Source organism: Neomonachus schauinslandi, chromosome 4, assembly GCF_002201575.2.
Source record: "Neomonachus schauinslandi chromosome 4, ASM220157v2, whole genome shotgun sequence".
NCBI lineage: Eukaryota > Metazoa > Chordata > Mammalia > Carnivora > Phocidae > Neomonachus > Neomonachus schauinslandi.
The window spans coordinates 20,837,484-20,862,447 of NC_058406.1; the positions used below are offsets into that span (position 1 = coordinate 20,837,484).

General features: G+C 42.3%; 1 protein-coding gene across 1 annotated transcript in view; it reads left to right on the plus strand.

Moving 5' to 3' along the window:
* Window positions 1-307: 307 nt before the first annotated feature.
* Window positions 308-24,964, plus strand: part of PHACTR4 (phosphatase and actin regulator 4) — a 106,672-nt gene continuing 82,015 nt past the window's right edge. Inside the window, exon 1 of the mRNA XM_021684158.2 lies at window positions 308-394. The gene's annotated coding sequence lies outside the window, so the exon portion shown is untranslated. The remainder of the gene's footprint in view (window positions 395-24,964) is intronic.

Sequence of the window (24,964 nt, forward strand, 5' to 3'; positions counted from 1 at the left end):
TCCTTAGGCACTGCCTGCCGCCGAGTACTCAGTTCTATCCTCCCAAGTCCAAAGACCTTTGCCCTCTCGGTGTCGGGAAAGGTGCCCAAGTCCTACCCGCAGGGCGCAGGCAGCGGGTGGCTCATGCCCAAAGAGGCCGTGTAGAGCTAGCTGACAGCCGGGAGAGCAGAGGACTATAGGGGGTCCCGCCATCTTGTCCGGCCCGCGACGCAGCTGGCCCTTGCTGAAGACTACAAGTCCCGTGAGTCCCCGCGGCGGCACTTCCTACCCTCACTGTCCGGCCCGCTCCCCCTCCCGGGGCCGAAGGCTGGCTGCAGCCAGGCGGCCGGCGGGCCAGGTAGGATTTCCGGGGGAAACTACTGTGGAGTCTGAGGCGGCGGCGGCGGCCACCCGGGTGAGCTCGAGGAACAAGGGAAAGTGAGCGGGAAGTGCGGGGGGTCTGGCTGCGAGCGCCTCTTAGGCTCCGGCTGCGTTCTTGGCTCCGCGAGGAGGTCGCGGTCCGGGCTGGGGTAACGGCCGGAGCTGCGGTGGGGTCGGGCCAGGGCGGGGCGGGTTGGGCCGTGGCCGCCGCCTCCTTCTCCGCCCTCCCACAACGGTCCCGCCGTGGTTTCTCCGCCTGTAGTGCGTCCCGCGCTGGCTGGCCCTCTCCGCCCCCCTCGACTTGGCGGGGCCCTTTTGTCTGGGCTGCCCCTTTGTGCCCGTGCGTGAAGTCGCCTCCTCCGGGGAGCCCGCGGGGCCGTCCCTGATGGGGACGGGTCTCTGGGGATCCGGTTACGGTAACCGGATCAGGTCAAAGTCCATTTTTCAACCCCCCCCCCCCCGCGTCCTCCATTGAACCTCGGCATCCCGGCTGGGCCGAGCGGAGGCTCGGAGCCAGGCAGTGGCAGACGGAGTTTCTGTTGAAAACCCTTGAGGTTATTGTCTAACCGAAACGTCAGCCCCGAGCGGCTTCGGGGCACGAGTCTCCAGGCGTTTTTCTCGGTAGGGGGATGGGCCTGTGGAAAAGAAGTGAGCTCCCTCCCCGGGTAACTGGGAAGGGACCGAATTTGCTGCCGTGTCTGTATAGGTTGCAGCTGTGATCAGGGAACCAAAGAACTAGTGCGGTTGAGGTTCACACACTTCTTGAATCTCGGAGGAGAGAAGGTGATTTATAGGGCACGGAGCAGTCTTTTCATTCATTGCATGCAGAGGAAAGCTGCAGGACTTCGTCCAGCCACCCAGTTCCTTGCCCCTCGGACCCGCCAATCCTTTTATTTCTTCTGCTCGAAACAAAAAGTTGGAAGAAAATGTCCATTAACAGAAGGATCCGCCTTATAGGGAAACCAGAAACCTAGTTGCTTCTAGAAAGCAACAAAGAGACTAGTTCACCAAGTAATGGGAATGAAGCCAGTTTGAAGGAGGAGAGATAGTAGTAGATCCTTATTGAAACCGGTGAAGTGTGTGGATTTAACAAAATTTTGTTAGATAGTGGTAACTTAATGTATGTTCCATTGGACGACTGCATTGCTAGATTCAGCATAAAGCAAAGCTTTCTGAACGCCAGTGTGGACACTCCTTTTGAAAAATAATTAGTATTTCAAGTGCCTGAAATGAGGACAACCAGGACCCCTTTACATGAATCAGGGCAGGTTATTAACGTTATATAGGTTAAATTCCCTCCCTAGTCAAGTTGTCAAATAAAATAAAGCCTATTGTATGTACTTTATTATGTTGGTATCTCATAATGGAAGTGATATACTCTGGGAATCCCAAATTGTGTTGGTAATATTGTACAGGGATGGAGGTCTTTAATGCAGTTTTTCTTCAGTTTTTAATCCAGCAGTGAGTAAGGGATTGGTTGTTTTCCTGGCTGTGTTTTGAAGAAGCATCCACAGAATTGCTCTAGAAGCTTTAAAAATAATCTAAAAACAGTAGTTGCTAATGACTGGCTGCTTTTTTGTTCAAACATGACATTGCTATTAGTGTTATTTTTTGAAAACAGCTCATCATATATATTATGTAATTTCTCACTACAGTTCTGTGAGGTGGTGTTTCTCATTTTGTAGCTGATAAATGTTAAATTCACAGCCTCTAAAATGTTAAGTGACTTGCCCAAGGTCACACAATTAACCTAGAAAGGACATAGTAAACTATACTCCAGGCCAGTGCTCTTTTCATTACTTCATATCTATTGAGTTACTCATCACACCACCACCAACAGTTTATGATTTATTGAAATTTAAATATTGGAGAAAAATAATGGAAATACTTTCTAATCAGAGCAAAGTGATTTATAAGGAACAGGAGTTTCTAGAACATAAACAGTGTCATACTACACCATAAATCATATTTAATGTTGGTCCCATCACCTTGTTTGATGGTATGTTTGATGGTGATTGCCTTGTGCTTCAGACCAGTGGCAATTTTTTGGAGCCCTGGAAGTGGAATAGTGGTGAGTAATGGGCTGTGGTTTTGTCTAATCATGACTAAAAAGTTTTGACTAATCTCTGCTTAAAGGTTTTTAAACAAATATGTTGGAGAACATCAATACAGCAGTTTTGGCTGCTGGAACTAACATTGAAGAAATAACTGAAAGTGAGATACTTTTCTAGCCAGTGTCAAGACTCAAGAAAATGCTTTTCGTAAAAACTAATTTTAATCAGTTTCAAACCTGCAGTTAAATCTTGGCTATATGTCAGTACATGCCATGAATGTGACATCAGAAATAGAAACTTACTTCACCTCCTTTACTTAAATTCTTCTTAGGTAAAATGCATAACATGCCAGTGGAATTGATTCAATACAATTGGTCTAGTCTTTCTAACTAGTAGAAGCCTGTTTTAAATCTCTTATTAAGCCATCACGATGGGAAGGAACTGTGAGTTTTGCTGTTGGTCTGCTTTATTTTGGAATCAATTCATCCATTCATTCAATCAACATATAATTATTGAAAGCCTGTTGTGTTCTAGACACTGGAATCAGATTCCTTGAAGTGCAGGAATCAGACCCTGAGGACAAGGCAGTGAAAACAAAAGTCTTCCTTCTTGGGGTTTACCAACTGATTAGGGGTGGTGGTGGTTGGGGGGAGTCAGACAGTAAATAAGTACTAAATAAAATCCTCTCTCATGTGCAACCTTGAGCAGTGACCTCTTTGAAGGTTTTCTCATCTTTAACACGGGGATAATCATTCCTGCTCAATCTGTGGAATTATTTTGGAATTATTTCCAGGAGTAGGGTATTTGGTCATATTATACCCTTTAGAAAAGGAAAAGGAGCATTGGAAGAAGATCGTTTATAAAGAAAGAGACAAAGAGAACAAGTAGATTCTCTGGCCTAAGAGAGTGTGATGTCTCCTTGTAAGACATTCTGTGACTGATAATCACGTCTTCACATGGGCCACCATAACCTTTTATGCACTCATCAAATAAGCCCCTTAAGTTTGTTCTGTATTGTCACAGTTAAAGGTTTTAATGGCAAGGACTGTGTCCTAGTCTGTATCCTTACTGCTTACCGCATAGGTCCAGGTATTTGGTTGGAATTTTATAAATGTTTGTTGAATGAGTAACAAAAGTGGGCAGGGGCAGTTGTGGAGAATACCAGAACACAAATGCAGTGCCATAAATGGTTCTTTTATTCAGCCGATTTTTGTTTTGCCCATTGTGTGCTAGGATCTGGATTATGTTCTGGAGGTACAAAGATGTTAAGGTATTGAGCCTCTGCCTTGAAAAGCTTACAACATTCCAACCCCTTACTGTGGTAAGTGTTCAGTAGAGCTGTGTTACAATCTAGGAGAGGGACAGAGTGATTCTGTTTTGGTAGACTGTGAAGGAAGGCATTACAGACGAAGTGATTTTGGAGCTTGTTCTTTTTTTTTTTTAAGATTTTTTATTTATTTATTTGAAAGAGAATGAGAGAGAGAGAGAGAGAGCACATGAGAGGGGGGAGGGTCAGAGGGAGAAGCAGACTCCCCACTGAGCAGGGAGCCCGATGCGGAACTCGATCCGGGGACTCCAGGATCATGACCTGAGCCGAAGGCAGTTGCTTAACCAGTTGAGCCACCAAGGTGCCCCTTGGAGCTTGTTCTTGAAGGATGAATAAAAATTCACCCAGTAGAACTGTTACTATTAAGGTTATTCCAGCCTGACTCCCCCAGCCACCACCGCCCCTGATCAGCCAGAGGAAGCAGTTTGGCATAGGAATGGATGTGCAAAAGTGTAAGGTGTGTGTCTGGGAAAGAGTGAGGAGTGTGTCATAGCTAAGAGGGTTTTGCAGTTGGTTTTTAACATTTTTCAGTTCAGATGCCCCCTCTTGGAAATTTGAAAAGAGCAATGGATTTTCACCCAGACAACTGCACATACGCAAACATGCATATAATTTTAGAAGGTTATAGAATACTTAGGGGGTCTCTAGACCCCTGGGGTTGAGTAGTTGAAGAATACAGTGGCTGGTGAAAGGAAAGGTTGAGGCCAGGTGCTGAGAAGGATTCAAAATGCTTTGCTAAGGAGTTCAGGCTTTATGATTAGGGAATTGTTAAATCATCAAAGGTTTTTAGAGCAGGTACTTGACATAATCTGATCTGTTTTGAAAGATAATTGCTTGCTGTCTTTAGGATAGGTTAGAGCGTTTAGGAGAGATAACTTAGAGTTAAGTGTTAGAAGAGTTGGATTTTGAGGGCCTTTTTGTTTGATTTGATTTTAAAAGATGGGAGAGATTTGATATGTTGGAAGGTGAAGGAAAAGGAGCCAGCAGAGAGGCAGATATTGAAGATCGGCACAAGAGAAAAGGGAGATGATAAAGAAGCCCTGGAAGGAGATAAAATCGAAAGCTCATGGAGAGGTGAGCCTTGAAAGGGAAACATGAAGAAAGGATGGAGGGAGATGTGTTTGGAAGTGATGGAGATGGGAACTGAAATTGGAGTAGTCACCAGCCGCTTACCCTGTACACTGATCTAGGTACTTTTTTTTTTTTAAGTAAGCTCTGTACCCAGTTTGGGGCTCAAACTCATGACCCCAAGATCAAGAATTGCATACTTCACAGACTGAGCCAGCCAGGCACCCTAGATACTTTTTTTTTTTTTTAAGATTTTATTTATTTATTTGACAGAGAGAGAGAGAGACAGCGAGAGAGGGAACACAAGCAGGGGGAGCGGCAGGCAGTGGGAGAAGCAGGCTTCCCGCTGAGCAGAGAGCCCGATGTGGGACTCGATCCCAGGACCCTGGGATGGTGACCTGAGCCAAAGGCAGACACTTAACCGACTGAGCTACCCAGGCGTCCCCACCCTACATACTTTTATATGTGTAAAAGTTCTGTGGAGTGGGTGGGCATTGCCATTTGACAGTTGAAGAAATTATGGCTCAGAGACATTAACTTCACATATAAGTAATGGAAGAGATCTGGAATCCAGATACATTTTGACTGCAAAGCTCAGGATCACAATTTCTGCCTTATAAGGTTTGTTAATGTCTAATGACCTCTTATTTATCTTCCTTTAAGAAGGAAGGGGTTAAGGGGCGCCTGGGTGGCTCAGTCGTTAAGCGTCTGCCTTCGGCTTAGGTCGTGATCCCGGGCTCCTGGGATCGAGCCCCGCATTGGGCTCCCTGCTCCACGGGAAGCCGGCTTCTCCCTCTCCCACTCCCTCTGCTTGTGTTCCCTCTCTCACTGTGTCTCTCTCTGTTAAATAAATAAATAAAATCTTTAAAAAAAAAAAAGAAGGAAGGGGTTAAGTTATCTGCGGAATGATAAAAGGCTAGATAGAGTGTTTTGGAATAGCAGTCGTGGAAAAGGTAAGGGAGCCAACCAAGGATGAGGGAGAGGGCTACCAGATAGCAGTTAAGGCCAGCTGAGGTCAGACATGAATTTTCCACTAGTCCACGCATTCTGTCTCCTACATTCTCAGCAAAGCAGCATCTCTTGAATACTGTCGATATGGGCCTTAGAAGAAAACACACTATATTGTCATAAAAGGCTTTGGTGCCGGGGCGCCTGGGTGGCTCAGTTGGTTAAGCGACTGCCTTCAGCTCAGGTCATGATCTCAGGGTCCTGGGATCGAGCCCCGCATCGGGCTCCCTGCTCAGCGGGAAGCCTGCTTCTCCCTCTCCCACTCCCCCTGCTTGTGTTCCCTCTCTCGCTGTCTCTCTCTGTCAAACAATTAAATAAAATCTTAAAAAAATAAAAATAATAAAAGGCTTTGGTGCCGCCATCTCTGAGCAGGTCACAAGCCTTGTGCTTCAATTTTCTCATTTCTTAATAGAGTGCCCTGGATTAGTTGGTCTCTCAAATTCTAAGATTTTATGATTTGCCACCAAAAACATTCCAGGGGATTTTAGGAGAGGAAGTGTGTTTAGTGTCTGTTTGATTTTTTAGGGAAGAGGTGATTGAAACTCTATAGCTTTCAGATTCAGCCTTGATTTTCAGTTTAACTTCTCTATTATGTTTAAAACGCCAGGTGTTGGTTTTGACCATCTGAAAGCTCTGACCCATTTACTCAATATAATACATTTCCTGTCTTTGGAGTGTGAAGACCTGGGTTCTAGTTCTAGCTCTATCACATTGTCGCTGTGAATATCCAAGTCAGCTAACCTCCTTAAACTTTAGTTTCCTCATCTATAAAATAGGGATAATGACCATTTCTTTAGGGGTGTGAGATGAGATAATGTGTGTGAGAGGTCTTTGTAAACTGTAGAGTGTTTAATAAATATGAGAAAATATATTACTATACCTGGCAAAGGAAAAAGTGGTATTGTCATCAGTGCTGTAGGAGACAGGGGGCACTGGTTTCAAGTGCATCCTTCTATTCAGGTGTACTGAGTGGCAGGGAAATCTCTCAGGGTATGAACTGTCAATGCACTGATTTAGAAATTTATTTGTAGTATATGATGTTGCTGGGTGTTTTTGTTAGGTAAACATTTCAATTCAAATCTAATCTTGAATCAAATCTGTGACCAACTCCATTGTTTAACTCCATTGTTAAAATTCTCTACATTTATTCTTTCAAATGTGAACTTGTTAGCCACATTTCCAGGAATATTTTTTAGATAAATGTTGACTGTATTTCATTTAAGGATAGATAACAATCTTATGATTGTCTGACAGAACTTAAGTGCAGTTGCTTGGTTTGTTTGTTTCCTCTGTGGATGGCTGATTCAGGTGGAACTCAACATATTCAGTCTTCTAGAGAGAACTCCACTTCCCTACCTTTAGCCTGCACATGCCATCTAGTTCATTACCAGTTGTACTCGATTCTTTCTACCCAGCTGCTCACTCTCTCCTTTGCACTTTGGTAGGAAATACAGTATCAAAAACTGGTGTAAAAGATTAATGATTCTCCCTTACCTTGAGTGATCCCAGAGTACTTTGACCATGTCTCTGCAGGGCACTTTCCCCTCTTTAGTTGACCTCTTTATTCTCCCTACTAAACAGTACTTGTTTATGGAAATAAACTGAATTAAAGATTCCTGTGGTGTGGGTTTTAATTTGTTTAATTATTACAAGTAATGCTGCCACATAGGTCTTTGTATGTGTAACTTTTTTCTTTTAAAATAAAATTACTGGGGGGTGCCTGAGTGGCTCAGTCAGTTGAGTGAGTGTCTGACTCCTAATTTAGGCTCAGGTAACGATCTTAGGGTTGTGAGATTGAGCCCAGTACCAGCAGAGGGCTCCACACTCCCCCATTCAGCCAGAGTCAGCTTAAGATTCTCTCTCCCTCTCCGTTTGCCCCTCCCCCCCGCTCGATCTCGCATGTACACTCTCTCTCACTCTCTAAAAATAAATAAAATCTTTATTTACTTGAGAGAGAGAGAGAGCAAGAGAGCACAAGCCATGGGGAGCGGCAGAGTGAGAGGGAGAAGCAGGCTTCCCGCTGAGCAGGGAGCCCAATACGGGACTTGATCCCAGGGTTCTGGAATTGAGCCCCACCATCAGGTTCCTTGCTCAGCTGGGAGCCTGCTTCTCCCCTGCCTACAGCTCCCCCTGCTTGTGCTTGCTCTCTCTCTCTGTCAAATAAATAAAAGCTTTAAAAAAAACAAAACAACTTTTCATCTTAAAATGAAATTACTGGATCAGCAAATATGAATATTTAGCTCTTGATTGGTATTACCAAACTGTTTGCTAATCACCAGTATCCTAATTTGCAGTGCCATTAACAGTTTACAGTACTTGTTTATTCACAACCTACCTTGTTAATAATGGATTTTAATATTTTAAAATAAATATATTTCCAGTTTAATAGTTCTAAATGATACATAATGATTGTTTTAACCTTAAAATTTTTTTATTTTTATTTTTTTAAAGATTTTATTTGTCTGAGTGAGAGAGAGAGCAGGAGAGGGGGCAGGGTCCGAGGGAGAAGCAGACTCCCTGCTGAGCAGGGAGCCCCATGCAGGATTTGATCCTGGGACACCAGGATCATGACCTGAGCCAAGGCAATCGCTTAACCAACTGAGCCACCCAGGTGCCCTTAACCTTAAAATTTTTTGAATAGAGTTGACACATAACCATTTTAACATTTAAATTATTAGGGAAAGTCAAACATTTATTCCTGTGACTAAGTTTTGTTCTTTTGCTCATTTATCTGTTTAGGTCTTTATGGTCTTAGATGCTTTTGTAAGCCTTTTATTACAGATATTAATTTATTTTCAAAGTTTATTGAAAGATTTCCCCTGGTCTGTGGTATTTGTTTTTATTTCATTTTTTTAAAGATTTTTTATTATTTATTTATTTTTTAAAGATTGATTTATTTATTAGAGAGAGAGACGGTGAGAGAAGGAACACAGCAGTGGGAGTGGGAGAGGGAGAAAGAAGCAGACTTCCCGCGGAGCAGGGAACCTGATGAGGGCTCAGTCCCAGGACCCTGGGATCATGACTTGAGCCGAAGGCAGACGCTTAACGAGTGAGCCACCCAGGCGCCCCAAAGATTTTTTATTTTCAAGTAATCTCTACACCCAACTTGGGGCTCGAACTCAAGAGTTGCGTGCTCTTCCAGCTGAGCCAGTCCTCTTATTTTTGACAGAAACCTTCATGCTATAGTCATTCACTGTTTCCTTTGTAATTTCTTGTATTTCTTTTTTTTTTCCTTGTATTTCTTCCATCATTAGAAAATTATTTCTTCTTAGGTGGATTAAATGCTTTATGAATTTTTCAACTTCTGTTTCTGTTAGTCTTTTTTTAACTTTTGGAAAAATTAATTTTAATGTGTGGGATAAAAATGCTATTCTAAGTTAATTTTTTTCATAATGCTATCCAGTTATTTCTAGTAGCAGTTGTTTTGTGAGGACATTTTGAGCTTTGGAAGACACTAAAGTGTTCTTTTTCATCTTGAGTTACTAATATCCACTGAGGTCACTAGAAATTAAAAATCTTCACTCCAATAAGGGATCAGGTTATTTATTTATTTATTTATTTTTTAAGATTTTATTTATTTATTTGACAGAGAGAGATACAGCGAGAGAGGGAACACAAGCAGGGGGAGTGGGAGAGGGAGAAGCAGGCTCCCTGCAGAGCAGGGAGCCCGATGCAGGACCCGATCCCAGGACCCTGGGATCATGACCTGAGCTGAAGGCAGTCGCTTAACCAACTGAGCCACCCAGGCGCCCGGGATCAGGTTATTTAAAAAATAACAAAGTATCTTTTTCACACTAGTGTTGATGATGTATTCCATTCTTATTTACCTCAGAATAAGGTTCATAGAGAAATAGTTGTTCTTTGGGTGGGTTGCTTGTTTATTAAATAAGATAAAAAAGTGGAGCCCTGACACACTCCCTCCTCTCCCTCCAGTGAGTGACAAGTAGAAAGAGGGAGAATTCCTAAGGGAGACTTAACTCTTCTTCCCTTCCCTCATGCCTAAATACCTATAAAAAAACACTTTCATGGGCGCCTGGGTGGCTCAGTTGGTTAAGCAACTGCCTTCAGCTCAGGTCATGATCCTGGAGTCCCAGGATCGAGTCCCGCATTGGGCTCCCTGCTCAGCAGGGAGCCTGCTTCTCCCTCTGACCCCCCTCCCTCTCATGCTCTCTCTCTGTCATTCTCTCTCTCTCTCAATAATGAATAAATAAAAATCTTTAAAAAAAAAAACCAAAACACTTTCAGGGACACCTGGGTGGCTCAGTCAGTTAAGCATCTGCCTTCAGCTCAGGTCATGATCCCAGGGTCCTGGAATTGAGCCCCACATCAGGCTCGCTGGTCAGCGGGGAGTCTGCATCTCCCTCTCTCTCCTTCTGCCACTCCCCCTGATTGTGTGCTCACTTGCTCTCTCTCTCAAATAAATAACATCTTAAAAAAAATAAATAACGCTTTCAGTAGACACTGAGAGTAACTTTATAGGACAAGTCACAGAGTGTGAAGAGTACTTTCCATTTCCTTATACTTTGCCTCCTGTTCCTTCCTCTGAGTTTAAATTTGAGGGAACTTTGCCTCCTGTTCCTTCCTCTGAGTTTAAATTTGAGGGAAAGCGTTAGGTTTCAGGATATGGGTGTGTTTTTGCTTTATGTATTAAGAGATGACACAATGCCTCTTATCTACTGGTGATACCAATAAGATTGGGAATTTTTCTAACATTCTTGCACACCCTAATGCTTATATAAAATTAGGTAAGAGATAACTGGCTCTTGGAACCCATCTTTTTTGTATTTGGGAGAAGTCTTTATCCTTTCACTGTGGCCACAGGCCAATAAGGACCATTCTGTTAAATATATCTTTGCAATCTGTGGCATAAGATAAATAAGTTTGTTTGCAACTATGGTAATCATTGCACATTTAATATTTTTTTAATTGTGTAAAATTTACCATGTTAACCTTTTTTAAGTGTACAATTCAGTGGCATTAAGAACATTCACAACATTGTGCAGCCATCACTACTATCCATTTCCAAAACTTTTCCATCATCCCAAACTGAAACTCCACCCAATAAATAGTAACTCCCAATGCCTTCCCCTCTCAGCCCCTGGTAACCTTTATTCTACTTTGTGTCTCTATAAATTTGCCTACTCTAGGTGTCTCATATAAGTGGAATCATGTAATACTTGTCTTTTTGTGTTTGGCTTATTTCTTTGTATTTTTTAAACTATCTCCTCTTTGTCCTTACAGAAAGAAGAAAGTTTATTTTGTAGCAATCAGAAGCTTCCCTCTAGCCTCTTAACTCTCTGCAGGAAAGGCACCATTGGAATGAAGTTGAAAAGCAAGCATTTAACTATCTTTAGGGCATTGGTGTTAAGGAATGAATAATAAAAGCTTTAGGGGATTTGATAAATAAAATATTTTCGTATTTGCTAGTGATTTTGGAGGGCAGAATAGAGAGGAAAATATCAAAGAGCAGTTGTTGAGCAACTTCTTCCTTTTAACTAGAAGAGATTAAAAGGGTTAACCTCCTAAACATCAATTATGCCACATAAAATTCCTGCAAATAATGACCCTAAGTATTCTTTCATGAGATATTTATACTTGGTATCACTATGATCCAGACATACATGAAACTATTTTTTTAAAGTCTATTTAAGTCCATCTTTCGACAGATCATTTTTGCTAGATTTCTAACACCATTTAGATATATGTAACAGACTTCACCTATTAACAAGAAACCTTAATTGCCTGAAGCCCAGATTTAGTTCCAATTATTTCAGGAGAAGAAATAATAGGATTAATTCTGATCTGTACATCTTGAAAGGTAAGATCACCCTTTCTGAGATTGGTATTTTTCCTGAAAATAATGTCCTTTGTAATTCACTAAGACATTCCTTGAGAATACTTTTGATTATCAGTGAGCCACACCTCTATTTTAAAGAGCTGACTCCTGCCTCTTAGTTTAACTAGGAGGAGGAGGTTTTTTCTTGAAAGGGGATATTAGTCCCATTTTTTTTTTTTTTTTAAGTAAGCTCCACACCCAGTGTGGAGCCCAACACGGGGCTTAAACTCACAACCCTGAGATCAAGACCCGAGCTGACATCAAGAGTTGGACACTTAACCGAGTGAGCCACCCAGGTGCCCCTAGTCTCATTTTTAAGGCTTTACCCTTAAGTAATATGTTAGATGTTGATAGTGCTTAAAAATAAGCATTTCCTAAGTGTAACTTTTTTGAACAGACTTTAAAAGACAAAAATTTTTTCCTGTCACATCGCTAATAGCTTTCATTCTTTGTTTCATTTTGAGTGTCCAGGATAGACTCAGGTTGTAAATACAGATATAAATGAGTATACCAAGAATATATAATTTTTCCTAGCAGGATCTATACCTTTTTTTTTTAAAGATATTTCTTTTTTTTTTTTTTTTTAAGATTTTATTTATTTATTTGTCAGAGAGAGAAAGCTCGAGCAGGGGGAGTGGCAGGCAGAGGCAGAGGGAGAAGCAGATTCCCGCTGAGCAGGGAGCCTGCTCCCACTCCCTCTACTTGTGTTCCCTCTCTCGCTGTGTCTCTCTCTGTCAAATAAATTAAAAAAAAAAAAAATCTTTAAAAAAAAATATGTCAAAAATAAGTTTAAAAGAAAAAATTTCAGACAAAGGAACTGAGAGAACACATTCCCATAGAACCTCACCAAAGGAACTTCTCTGAAGGATATACTTCAGGAATAAGGAAAAATGCTTCTTGGAAACAACAGGGTCTGAGATGCAAAGAGGAATGATGAGCAAAGAACATATGTACAATAAGGAAAATCTTAAGGACTGAATAAAACAGTAACATCTTCTTTGTGGATATAAAAATGGAAAGTACTCAAACAAATATAAATTGGGAAGGGGTTTGAAATGAAAGCATTCCAAGAGTTCTTATATAACTAAGGAGTAAAGATACTAATTTAGACTTAAGGTAAAATATCCAGGTTAGCCTTTCAGAGCTAATAACAAGAGAATAGTAGTAGGATAAAAATAAGTAGAAATGAGGAAAAGGAATGAGAAAAAATTGATATAGCAGAGGCAAAAAAGAGAAAAGAACTGCAAAGTGGGACAAATGAAAAATAGGAAATAAGGTGGTAAAAAGGAATACAAAATATCTCTTAATCACAATAGAAATAAATTAAAATATTTATTTTATTAAATATTATATTAATATATTAATATTATTATTAAAATAATAAATATTTCTTTATGATTATTATTTTAAGATTTTATTTATTTGAGAGAGAGAGAGAGAGAAAGAGCATGAGAGGGGAGAGGGTCAGAGGGAGAAGCAGGCTCCCCGCTGAGCCAGGAGCCTGATGTGGGACTCGATCCCAGGACTCTGGGATCATGACCTGAGCCGAAGGCAGTCGCTTAACCAACTGAGCCACCCAGGCGCCCAATATTTCTTTATTATTAAAATAATAAAAAATGAATAAAAAACTCTATTTAAAAGACAAAGATGGTCCAAGTAGAGAAGTAATAAAGGAGACTAAATAAATGGGAGAGATATAAAATATTCATGGATTGGAAAACTTAGTATTCTGAAGAGGACAGTTTTTCCCAGTTTGATTTTAGATTGAATGTAATTCTAATCAAAATTCCAATAAGTTTTTTTCATGGAATTTGACAAGTTGATTCTGAAATGTATATGGAACAGCCAACACACTTCTGAAGATAAGATGGGGAAACTTGTCCTACCTGATTACAAGACTTACTGTAAACCTGGGGGTGCCTGGGTGGTTCAGTCCGTTAAGCATCTGCCTTCGGCTCAGGTCATGATCCCAGGGTCCTGGGATCGAGCCCCACATCGGGCTCCCTGCTCAGCGGGGAGCCTGCTTCTCCCTCTCCCTCTGCCTGCTGTTCCCCCTGCTTGGGCTCTCTCTCTCTCTCTGTCAAATAAATAAATAAAATCTTTAAAAAAAAAAAAAGACTTATTGTAAAACTGATCATTAGACAATGTGGTTTTGGACCTGGGATCAAAAAATAGACCCATAGAATAGTATAGAGTGCTGGGAGAGAGACCTATGAATAGGAAAAGGGATATAGGACAAGGTGGCATTACAGATCCGTGGAGAGAGGATAAATTATTCAGTAATGGACTGAGATCATTTGCTAGCCATAAAAAAATGGATCTCTTGGGCGCCTGGGTGGCTCAGTCGGTTAAGCGACTGCCTTCAGCTCAGGTCATGATCCTGGAGTCCCGGGATCGAGTCCAGCATCGGGCTCCCTGTTCAGCGGGGAGTCTGCTTCTCCCTCTGACCCTCCTCCCTCTTGTGCTCTCTCTCTCTCTCTCAAATAAATAAATAAAATCTTTAAAAAAAAAAATGGATCTCTTAATACCATACACAAAAATTAATTCTAGTTGCATTGATGGCCAAAATGTGAAGGGTAAAACTTTAAAATGTTAAGAGGAAAATATAAGAAAATATCTGTCTTATCTCAGGTCTTGTATACATTAACTTAGCAATAAGTTAAAAATAGAAATAAGACAGGGTGAAGGGATAGGATGTGATGGAAAGGGGTTTGCCATTATAGACAGGGTAGTCTGGGCAAGGCCCCTCTGAGCAAGTCATATTTGATTTGTCACATGAAATAATGGGGCAGATCATGCAATTTCTGAGAGTGGAGCATTCCAGGCTGTCTGAACAGCACCCGCAAAGCCCTGTGAGAATGTGCTTATTGAGTTACAGAAACAGCAAATAGGGTAGTGCAGCAGGAACTGAGTGAACAAGATGATAAGAAGTGAAGTTTATGAGTAAGCAGGTTAGGTTATGTAGGATCTCAAAGGCCGTGGTAAGAAATTTGGAGTTAATTTGAGGTGTCATAGGGAGATAGGACATGCTTTACGTTTTTAAAGGATCACCCAGACCACTCTGAGGAGAACACAATATAGGAGTATGAGTGGAAGAAGGAGGGTTGATTAGGGAGTTGACACAGTAATCAAGGCAAGATGTGGCCATAGCTTGGAGTTGGGTGGTGAGGAGTGTTTAGATTATGGATATGTTTTAGAGGCAGAGGCAGTAAAATTTGGTGATGATTTAGATGTGGGTGTGAGAGAAAGAAAAGAGTGAATTATGACACCAAAGTTTTTGTCCCGAGCAACTGGAAAACTTAAGTTGCCTCTTTACTGAAACAATGATCTGAAATAGCAGCTAACATACTTGTCAGCTGTATTTTTTTTTTTTTTTGGTAAGTGTTCTACATCTATTTGCCTATAACTATTGAATAGGGGAGACTGGAAAAAGAACAAGTTGGGAGTGAGGAATCAAGAGTTTGTTGTTGTTGTTTTTAAATGTACTATGTCTGAGGCGCCTGGGTGGCTTAGTTGGTTGGGCGACTGCCTTCGGCTCAGGTCATGATCCTGGAGTCCCAGGATCGAGTCCTGCATTGGGTTCCCTGCTCAACAGGGAGTCTGCTTCTCCCTCTGACCCTTCCCCCTCTCATGCTCTCTCTATCTCATTCTCTCTCTCAAATAAATAAATAAAATCTTTTAAAAAAAATAAATGTACTATGTCTGATAAACTTCTTAGATTTCCAAATAAAGATGTTGTGTAGACTGGATGTACCAGTTTGAAGTTCAGAGGAGAGATTCAGTCTGGCAATATGAATTTGGAAGTTATCAGTGTATATATTGTATTTAAAGCTATAGAACTGGGGCGCATTGCCATGCGGGCTGACGTGGGACCTGTCATCATGGTGGACACGAAAGAGCATCCAGCAATAAGCATCTGGGGGCACAGTCAGAGGAGGTTCCTGCAGGGACTACCTCACTTGAAGTAGGAGGGAGAACAAAGACTAAGAGTTCATAGGCCCCAGTTTAGGGAACACTTAACAATTATCGGGCTGTGAAAGGCAGTGAGAATATTTTAGATTCTATCGTTTCCTCAGGCAATGAAGATGAAGAAAGGGGGGATGGGTGTGAGATATGTTTTGGAAATGACTCATATGATGTGGAGGATGAGATTTCTGGTTTGAACAACTAGGTGGATAGTGGTGAGCTAGAAAACTGCTGGAAGAGGAGGGAATAAGGGTGAGTGAGGTAGATAATGAATTGTTTTGTGTATGTTGAATGGAGGTTTATGCTGGGTGGAGGTGTTTAGTGAGTTGGACATGTGGATTTGGAGCTCATTCATTTATTTTTTCTTTTTTTTTTAAGATTTTATTTATTTATTTATTTATTTGACAGAGAGAGACACAGTGAGAGAGGGAACACAAGCAGGGGGAGTGGGAGAGGGAGAAGCAGGCTTCCCGCTGAGCCAGGAGCCCAATGTGGGGTTCGATCCCAGGACCCTGAGATCATGACCTGAGCTGAAGGCAGATGCTTAACGACTGAGCCACCCAGGCGCCCCTGGAGCTCATTCATTTAAAAAATAGTTGTTATTGTGGGATCCCTGAGTGGCTCAGTCAGTTAAGCATCTGCCTTTGGCTCGGGTCATGATCCCAGGGTCCTGGGATCGAGCCCCGCATTGGGCTCCCTGCTCAGCGGGAAGCCTGCTTTCTCCCTCTGCCTGCCACTCTCCCTGCTTGTGCGCTCTCTGTCTCTGACAAATAAATAAATAAAACCTTTAAAAATAAATTTAAAAAAATAGTTGTTACTGTGTACTTACTATCTTCCAGGCACTATTCTAAATATATTTTTTTAAAGATTTATTTATTTTAGAGAGAGAGAGCACACACAGGGGAGGGGCAGAGGGAGAGGGAGAGAGAGAATCTCAAGCAGACTCCGTGCTGAGCACGGAGCCCAACTTGGGGCTCAATCTCATGACCATGAGATCACGACCTGAGCCAAAATCAAGAGTCTGGTGATTAACCGTCTGCACCACTCAGACACCCCTCCAGGCACTATTCTAGATGTTAAAGATATAGCAGTGAAAAAAAAAAATAGGCAAAATATGTGTCCTGAAAGAATTACTGTTTTAGTGAGAGGATATAATAAATAATAAAAATAAATTTATAGCATAATGTAGAAGATAAGTGCTCTGAGAAATACAAAGCTTGAAGAGTACCTGAGTGGCTCCGTCAGTTAAGTGGCTGCCTTCGGCTCAGGTCATGATCCCAGGACCCTGGGATCGCGCCCCACAGCCCGCTTCTCTTCCCTCTGCTGCTCCCCCTGCTTGTGTGTGCTCTCTCTCTCTGTCAAATAAATAAATAAAATATAAAAAAAAAATACAAAGCTGGGAAAAGAGGTAAAGCAGGGGTGGGGTGGGGTGATGATTTCTGTTTAAAGTTGGGTAAGGAAGGAAGGCTTCACTGAGAAGGACATAAAAGAATTGAGGAATGAATATCTGGGGGAGGAGCATTCCAGGGAGAGCGAATAGCAAGTGCAAAAGCCCCAAGCATGCCTGGCAGGTTCAAGAAACGGTAAGGAGGCTCACCTACCGAAGCTTAGTGAGGGAGAGAGTAGTTGAACATGATGGGGTCATTGAACATGGTCATAGGGCCTTGTAATTGTTGAAAGTCTTTTGCCTTTTACCCTGAGCTTTTGACAGAGATCTCTACTGAACATACGTATAGGTTTGGGCATCATTTGCATATGGGTGGTTATAGAAACCATAGAAATATTTCTAGCACAGGCATTCAGTTAGTTGGAGACACGAAGTAGAGTCCTCTTCTACAAAGACTACTCAGGATTCTTTCAGCAAGATACCCTTCTGTTTGTGATTCTCTAAGGACAGAGGTGTTTCATTAATTGAAACTTTCTGTTAGCTAACCCAGGATCATCACCCTGATCATCTAGTGGATAATGTGGTTAACAGTAGAGATACTATTAATTCTGTCTTCTCTGTCTGCCAGCAAATCCTGTTATGTTTACTAACCATTTTCAGATGTTCCGTTCTTGATTGTTACTGCCATTTCACTTATGTATCAGACATTTATTCAGTGCCACATACATCTGAAACAAAGTACTGACCTCAGATCTGTTAGCATGAGGGTTTGAAAAGAGCTTTGTTTACACGAATGATTACACTGTGTTCAGGCTTCTAATGACTGTAGCCGGTGTTAATCCCCTATTCTCTCTAATTCCTTTTATACTTGTTGGAAGGTTAACACTCAACTGATTTGACTTCCCAGCTAGTTTTTTTTTTTTTTTTAGTGGTTGCTCTGGGACTTACAATTCACATTTTACCTTAAAACAACCTAGTAATCTCATTCAGGTATATACCAATTTGATTTCAGTATAGCTCTGTTCCTTTTCCCTTTAGTGTTATTATTCTCGTGCAAATTACGTATTTATATATCACAAGCCCATTACTATGATTTTATAATTATTGCTTTATACATTGTCTTTTAAATTAGATAGGAAAATAAAATTACATATATACATTTATACTGTCTTTTATACTTACCTATGTAGTTACTTTTACTGTTGCTCTTTATTTCTTCCTGTGGATTCTAGTTACTGTCTACTTTCCTTTCGCGTCTCTAGTAGAACAGGTCTGTTAGGGATGAATGCTTTCAGTTTTTGTTTATCTGGGAGTGTCTTCATCTCTCCTTTGTTTTAAAAGGATAGTTTTGCTGGATGTAGGATTTTTGGCTAACAGTCTTTTTCCTTCAGCATTTTGAATACTAAGTGTGGATCATTTTGCGTTTATCTTACTTAGACTTTTTTGAGTTTCTTGGATGTATTTTTCATCATTTGGGGGCAATTTTTGGCCATTATCTCTTTAGTTTCCCATTATGTGTGTGTCTGTATACTTGATGTTTTGAATGCTTCATGGTTTGTTCTCTGAGGCTCTGTTCATCTTTCTTCATTCTTTTTTTTTTTTAAGATTTTATTTATTTATTTGACAGAGAGAGAAATACCGAGAGCAGGAACACAACCAGGGGGAGTGTGAGAGGGAGAAGCAGGCTTCCTGCCGAGCAGGGAGCCCGATCCGGGGCTCGATCCCAGGCCCCTGGGATCATGACCTGAGCCGAAGGCAGATACTTAATGACTGAGCCACCCAGGTGCCCCCATTTTTCTTCATTCTTTTTTCTTTCTGTTCCTCAGACAGGATAATCTCAATGAACCTATCTTTGATTTTGCTGATTCTTCTGCCAGCTCAAATCTGCTGTTGAGCCTATCTAGTGAATTTTTCTATTTAGTTGTTACACTTTTCAACTACAGAAAATCTTTTTTTCTTTTTTTAAAGATTTTATTTATTTGAGTGAAAGAGAGAGCACAAGTGGGGTGAGGGGCAGAGGGAGAAGCAGACTCTCTGCTTAGCAGAGAGCCTGATGCTGGGCTCGATCCTGGGACTCCAGGATCATGACCTGAGCCAAAAGCAGACGCTTAACCTACGGAGCCACCCAGGTGCCCCAGTCTTTCTTTTTTTTCATACAATTTCTATTGCTATTGCTACTCTCTATTTGATGAGGCATTGTTTTTATACTTTATCTTAATTCTTCAGACATGGTTTTCTTTAGTTCTTTGAAGTATTTAGAACAGCTTATTTAAAGTCTTTGTCTAGGGGCACCTGGGTGGCTCAGTTAGACGGCTGCCTTTGGCTCAGGTCATGATCCCAGGGTCCTGGGATCGAGCCCCACATCGGGCTCCCTGCTTAGCGGGGAGCCTGCTTCTCCCTTTCCCTCTGCCTGCTTGTGCTCTTTCTCTATCTGTCAAATAAATAAATAAAATCTTTAAAGTCTTTGTCTAGTAAACCCAGCATCTAGACATCCTCAGGTACAGTTTTGTTGACTGCTTTTTTTCCCTGTATATAGACCATACTTTCCTCTTTATTTGTGTATCTCATAATTTTTTCTGAAAACTGAGCATTTAAAATAATGCGGCAGGGGCGCCTGGGTGGCTCAGTCATTAAGCGTCTGCCTTCGACTCAGGTCATGATCCCAGGGTCCTGGGATCGAGCCCTGCATCGGGCTCCCTACTTGGCGGGAAGCCTGCTTCTCCCTCTGCACTGCCCCTGCTTGTGTTCCCTCTCTCGCTGTGTCTCTCTCTTCAAATAAATAAATAAAATCTTTAAAAAAAATAAATAAAATAAAATAATGTGGCAATCTGCAAATCAGATTCTCCCATCCCTGCTGTGGGTTTCTTGTTGCTGTTTATTTAGTGACTTTCCTGGATGAAATATCTGTAGAGCCTCTCTTCTTTGTTGTATATGGCCATTGAAGTCTCTGCTTGGTTAGTTTAGTGGTTAGCTGATGATTAGCCAGAGATTTTCTTAGATGTCTTGAACCAGTAAATTATCCAGCCTTTGCCAAGGGCGTTCTGTCTGTACGTTGGCATATACTTTCAATGTTCCCAGCAGGCAGTTTACAACTTTGCCTTAGCCATTACTTCCTGCTTGCCCAGAAGTAAGAGATCAGGGCCCTCTCAGGCCTTTCCTGGGTATGTGCAGAGCCTGCAAATGCATGTGCCCTTCTCGATACCCAAGAATATGTCAGAGCTTTCCAAAATCCCATACAGACCTCTCATGCCTGGACATTTATGGTTTTTTGCTCAGTGTCCTATTGGCCTCCAGCTGGTATCACTGCCTTAGGCCATGGGGATGTTAAACACTGCCACTGACTGTTTTTTGAAAAATGTCCAAAGGATAGGGCTGTTCGCACAGAACCTGCTCTGAGTCAGGCCAAATAAAGATAAGGAGAATGGAGTTTCTTGGTGCTGTCAGTCAGATCGCATACTAACAGCTTTCTGGGGATGGGGCTTTTAGGGAGCTCCAAATTTGTTCTGTCTTTTCTAGTAGCTGCTAGGCTGCTGGTTTTCATAGCTACTGTGGTTATGAGGCTTTTGGTTTTCAGGGCTAAGTCAAAGCTGGGGAGAGGGAAGTGGGAGTCAGGCTAGTTAAAATGCCACAATACTCACTGATCTTACTTAGCAAGATTCAGCTGGGTTTTGTTTTTATTTATTTATTTATTTATTTCACAGAGAGAGACAGTGAGAGAGGGGACACAAGCAGGGGAGTGGGAGAGGGAGAGGGAGAAGCAGTCTCCTCATGAGCAGGGAGCCCGATGTGATGTGGGGCTCCATCCCAGGACCCTGAGATCAGACCCAGGCTGAAGGCAGACACTCAACCGACTGAGCCACCCAGGCGCCCCTCAAGTTTACCATTTTGACATTTCTAAAGGATATAGTCCTATAGTCAGTGACATTAAGTACATTCGCATTGTTCTACAACTATCACCACCATCTGTCTTCAGAACTTTGTCATTTTCCCAAACTGACACTCTATACCCATTAGTGATAATTCCTCATACTTCCCTCCCTCGGCCCCTGGAAACACCATCTGACTTTCTATCTCTGAATTTGACTGCTGTAGGTAAAGTGGAATCATACAGTGTTTTCCTTTTGTGTTTAACTTATTTCACTTAGCATACTGTCTCAGGATTCATCTGTGTTGTAACATATGTCAGAATTTCATTCCTTATTAAGGCTGAATAACATATTCCACATTTTATCTTTCCATTCACCTGTTGATGGATATTTGGGTTGTTTTTACCTTTTGGCTGTTGTCAGTAATGCTGCTGTGAACATGGGTGTACAAATATGTGTTTGAGTTCCTGCTTTCAATTCTTTTGGGTATATATCCAGAAGTAGAATTGCTGGATCATGCGATAATTCTGTTTTTAATTTTTAATTTTTCTAAAGTATGGAGCCCAGTGTGGGGCTTGAACCCACAACCCTGAGATCAAGACATGAGCTGAGATCAAGAGTCGGATGCTTGCAGTGCCTGGATGGCTCAGTCGGTTGGGTGGCCAACTCTTGATTTTGGCTCAGGTCATGATCTCGGCGTCCTGGGGCTCCACCTGTGTTGTGCTCTGCACTCATTGGGGAGTCTGCTTGAGAATTCTCTCTCCCTCTCCCTGTGCCCCTCCCCTGTACATGCACTCTCACTCTCAAATAAATAAATAAATCTTTTTAAAAATTACCTTTGGGGCGCCTGGGTGGCTCAGTCGTTAAGTGTCTGCCTTCAGCTCAGGTCATGGTCCCAGGGTCTTGGGATCGAGCCCCGTGTCGGGCTCCCTGCTCCGCGGGAAGCCTGCTTCTCCCTCTCCCACTCCCCCTGCTGTGTTCCCTCTCTCACTGTGTCTCTCTCTGTCAAATAAATAAATAAAATCTTTAAAAAAAAAATTACCTTTAAAATATCAGCCCCTTGGGGCGCCTGGGTGGCTCAGTCGGTTAAGCGGCTACCTTCGGCTCAGGTCATGATCCCAGGGTCCTGGGATTGAGCCCCGCATCGGGCTCCCTGCTCAGCAGAGAGCCTGCTTCTCCCTTTCCCTCTGCCTGCTGCTCTGCCTACTTGTGCTCTCTCTCTGTCAAATAAATAAATTTAAAAAAAAATCTTTAAAAAAAAATAAATAAAATATCAGCCACTTAACCAACTGAGACACCCAGGCGCCGCCCCCCCCCATCTCTGCCAGTCTTGATGGCTTACTTGGTGGTGTGACGCAAACCCTCATTCCTGAGGGATCTGAACCACTAGCTACCATGCTTTACTCAGGCCAGAGTATCCAATTTGTCTGCTTACTGTTCTCTCAGAATTGGGAAAAGGAATACCAGTAGTCACCCAAGTGGATCATCTGGGTTCCAGATACATTGTCACTGTCCCCTTGTGGAACAGCAACCCTACTTCTTTCTGATAATAAGGATCAGTTACCCCTGCCAAGATGGTAATTCCTCCTTTGCTTGCTGATCCCTAGATACAAGAACTCGAAAATGCCCAGGTGGCAGCCATAGCTTATAGTCTCTAGGGATTCTTTCCCCTCCCCCCCTCAGGATTCTTTTGTCTCCTATGGAAGTGTTCTCTTTTGGTGACCAAAATCTTGAACTTTGCAGAACCCAGAGTTGCAGGAATAAGACACACACATTCCCCAGGTGGGTCTTTGGGATTTGATGATAAACAGGGTATATTGTGTTTGTACCCCCCATTTTCCTATATCCATGTATTTTTCTTGTTGAAGACATAGCATATGAAGGGCTTTGATTTGGGTATATATTGCATCCTGGAGGTCGGCATTCTGTTCTTATAAAATATTACATTGAGTTGATGTTCAGCTGTGCCTTCATCAGGCCATTTCAAGGCTCTTTTAGGTTAGGAGCTTCTAGATGATGCTATGCCAGTAGATCCCATGGTCCTGGGACCGATCTTGCACTTACTGTGATGAAATGATATTGTGTGGGATGATGCTTACTGGTAGATTAAACCTTTCCTAAACTCTCGTGTAGTGATGTCCCAGAGGGCAGGAAAGGCAAACCTACACCCAGAATATGTCCCTATTCCTTTCAGAATAAATTGTTCACCTTTTCAAGGTGGAAGGGGCCATTATAGTCAGTCAGCTTGCCATCAAGTGGTTTCCTTAAAGGTGGTGCCATATTGGAGCTTACTGTTTACCTCTGTTGCTGGCCATTTGAACTTTTGGCTGCATCAGTAACTGGAGCATCCTTGATAAGTGGGAGTTCATGCTGTTGTGCATGCATGGTATATATCTCTGCCACCATGACCACCTTCTTTCATGTGCCCATTTTGTCAGCACTGGGGAGGCCGTGACAAAAGATGGCTGACAGAAACTGGTTGAGTCATTGTCTACATGGTTGTTTAGTGCCTCTTTCAATGGTAGATGTTCTCTGATGAATGTTTACGTGTGATACAAAGATCACATGTTGTACCCACTCCTATAGCCCTCCTGCATGCCTCTACCCTAAGACCTCCTTGCCCCAGTATTCCAGTCTTTCTACTTTTAAGCCCCCTGACCAGCATGTTACATTTACCTATGAGTTGTCAAACCACTTCTTTGTCTATACAAAGTAGTCAAGTGTACTGCCTAAAGCTCTGCCCATTGGGAAGGTTTTCCTTTACCACTGTCTTCAGTGCTACCCGCTGATTCAGGCTGTAGCTAGCGCCTGTCCATTTTTGACTTGTACCACATACAGCCATCTGTGAAAAACGTGAGGGTTTTTTCTTTGTCAACTGGTGATAGGGCCCCCCATATGGCCAAAAAGGTATGTGATGAGGGAGGGGCACTTGTACAACAGTGGTGGGTGATATGATGGCTTGGGCTCTCCGCTCAAGCTTGTGACCTCTGATCCTATTTATGCTTGATCTTGGTTGTATCACTTTCATCTTACTTGGATTGTTACTGGGTCCACCCAACATAACTTGGTGTGTTTCACAGAACCTAGGTCATGATGGGTGATTCTAGATAAACGGCCATTTTGTGTCCCATGGTCAGGTGCTCCGTATCTACTAGGACATAGTATCATGCCAGGAGTGTTATGCAGAGGGCATTTGATTTTCCACTACAAAAGGCATGGCCTTGCTCCAGAACCCCAGGGGTCTGTGTAGTGATTCTCCCACTGGGTCTTGCCATAATACCATAGGATCTGCCAGGTTGTTTGTGTCACCAGCCAGGCCTGCAGAGTCCTTTCCTGTTTTGAGCTACTCTCGAAATGCACCTTTTTATGTCACCTGGTTTAGAAGCCATAGCAGTATTCTCAGATTCTCAGGTGGTGTGGTTCCCTCTTAATTGTGGGAAATGCAAGAAGCAGTTATTTACTTGGTTGCCTTTACTTGAATGGCATGTTTTATCAAGCCCTCACTACTGGGCCCATAAAAATTTTACTGATGTAATAAGTTCCTGAATGTTTTTTTTTTTTTAAGATTTTATTTATTTGACAGAGAGAGACACAGCGAGAGAGGGAACACAAGCAGGGAGAGTGGGAGAGGGAGAAGCAGGCTTCCCAAGGAGCAGCAAGCCCGATGCAGGGCTTGATCCCAGGACCCTGGGATCAAGACCTGAGCCGAAGGCAGACGCTTAGCGACTGAGCCACCCAGGCGCCCCAAGTTCCTGAATCTTTGAGACATTTCTCTCTCACTCTCTGGAGTACATGTCTCCTGACAAGGCCTTCAGTGTGCTATCCACCTCTTGCTCATATGGCCCAATTAGCAAGATGTTATTAATATAGTAGGTTACTGAGGGGCGCCTGGGTGGCTCAGTCAGTTAAGCTTCCAACTCTTGGTTTTGGCTCAGGTCATGATCTCAGGGTCGTGGGATCGAGTCCTGTGTCGGGCTCCACACTCAGCAGGGAGTCTCTCCCTCTCCTTTTGCCCCTCCCCCTCTCATAAATAATAAATCTTTAAATATATATATATATAGTTGGTAATTGTGATGTTGTGCAGAAAGTCCA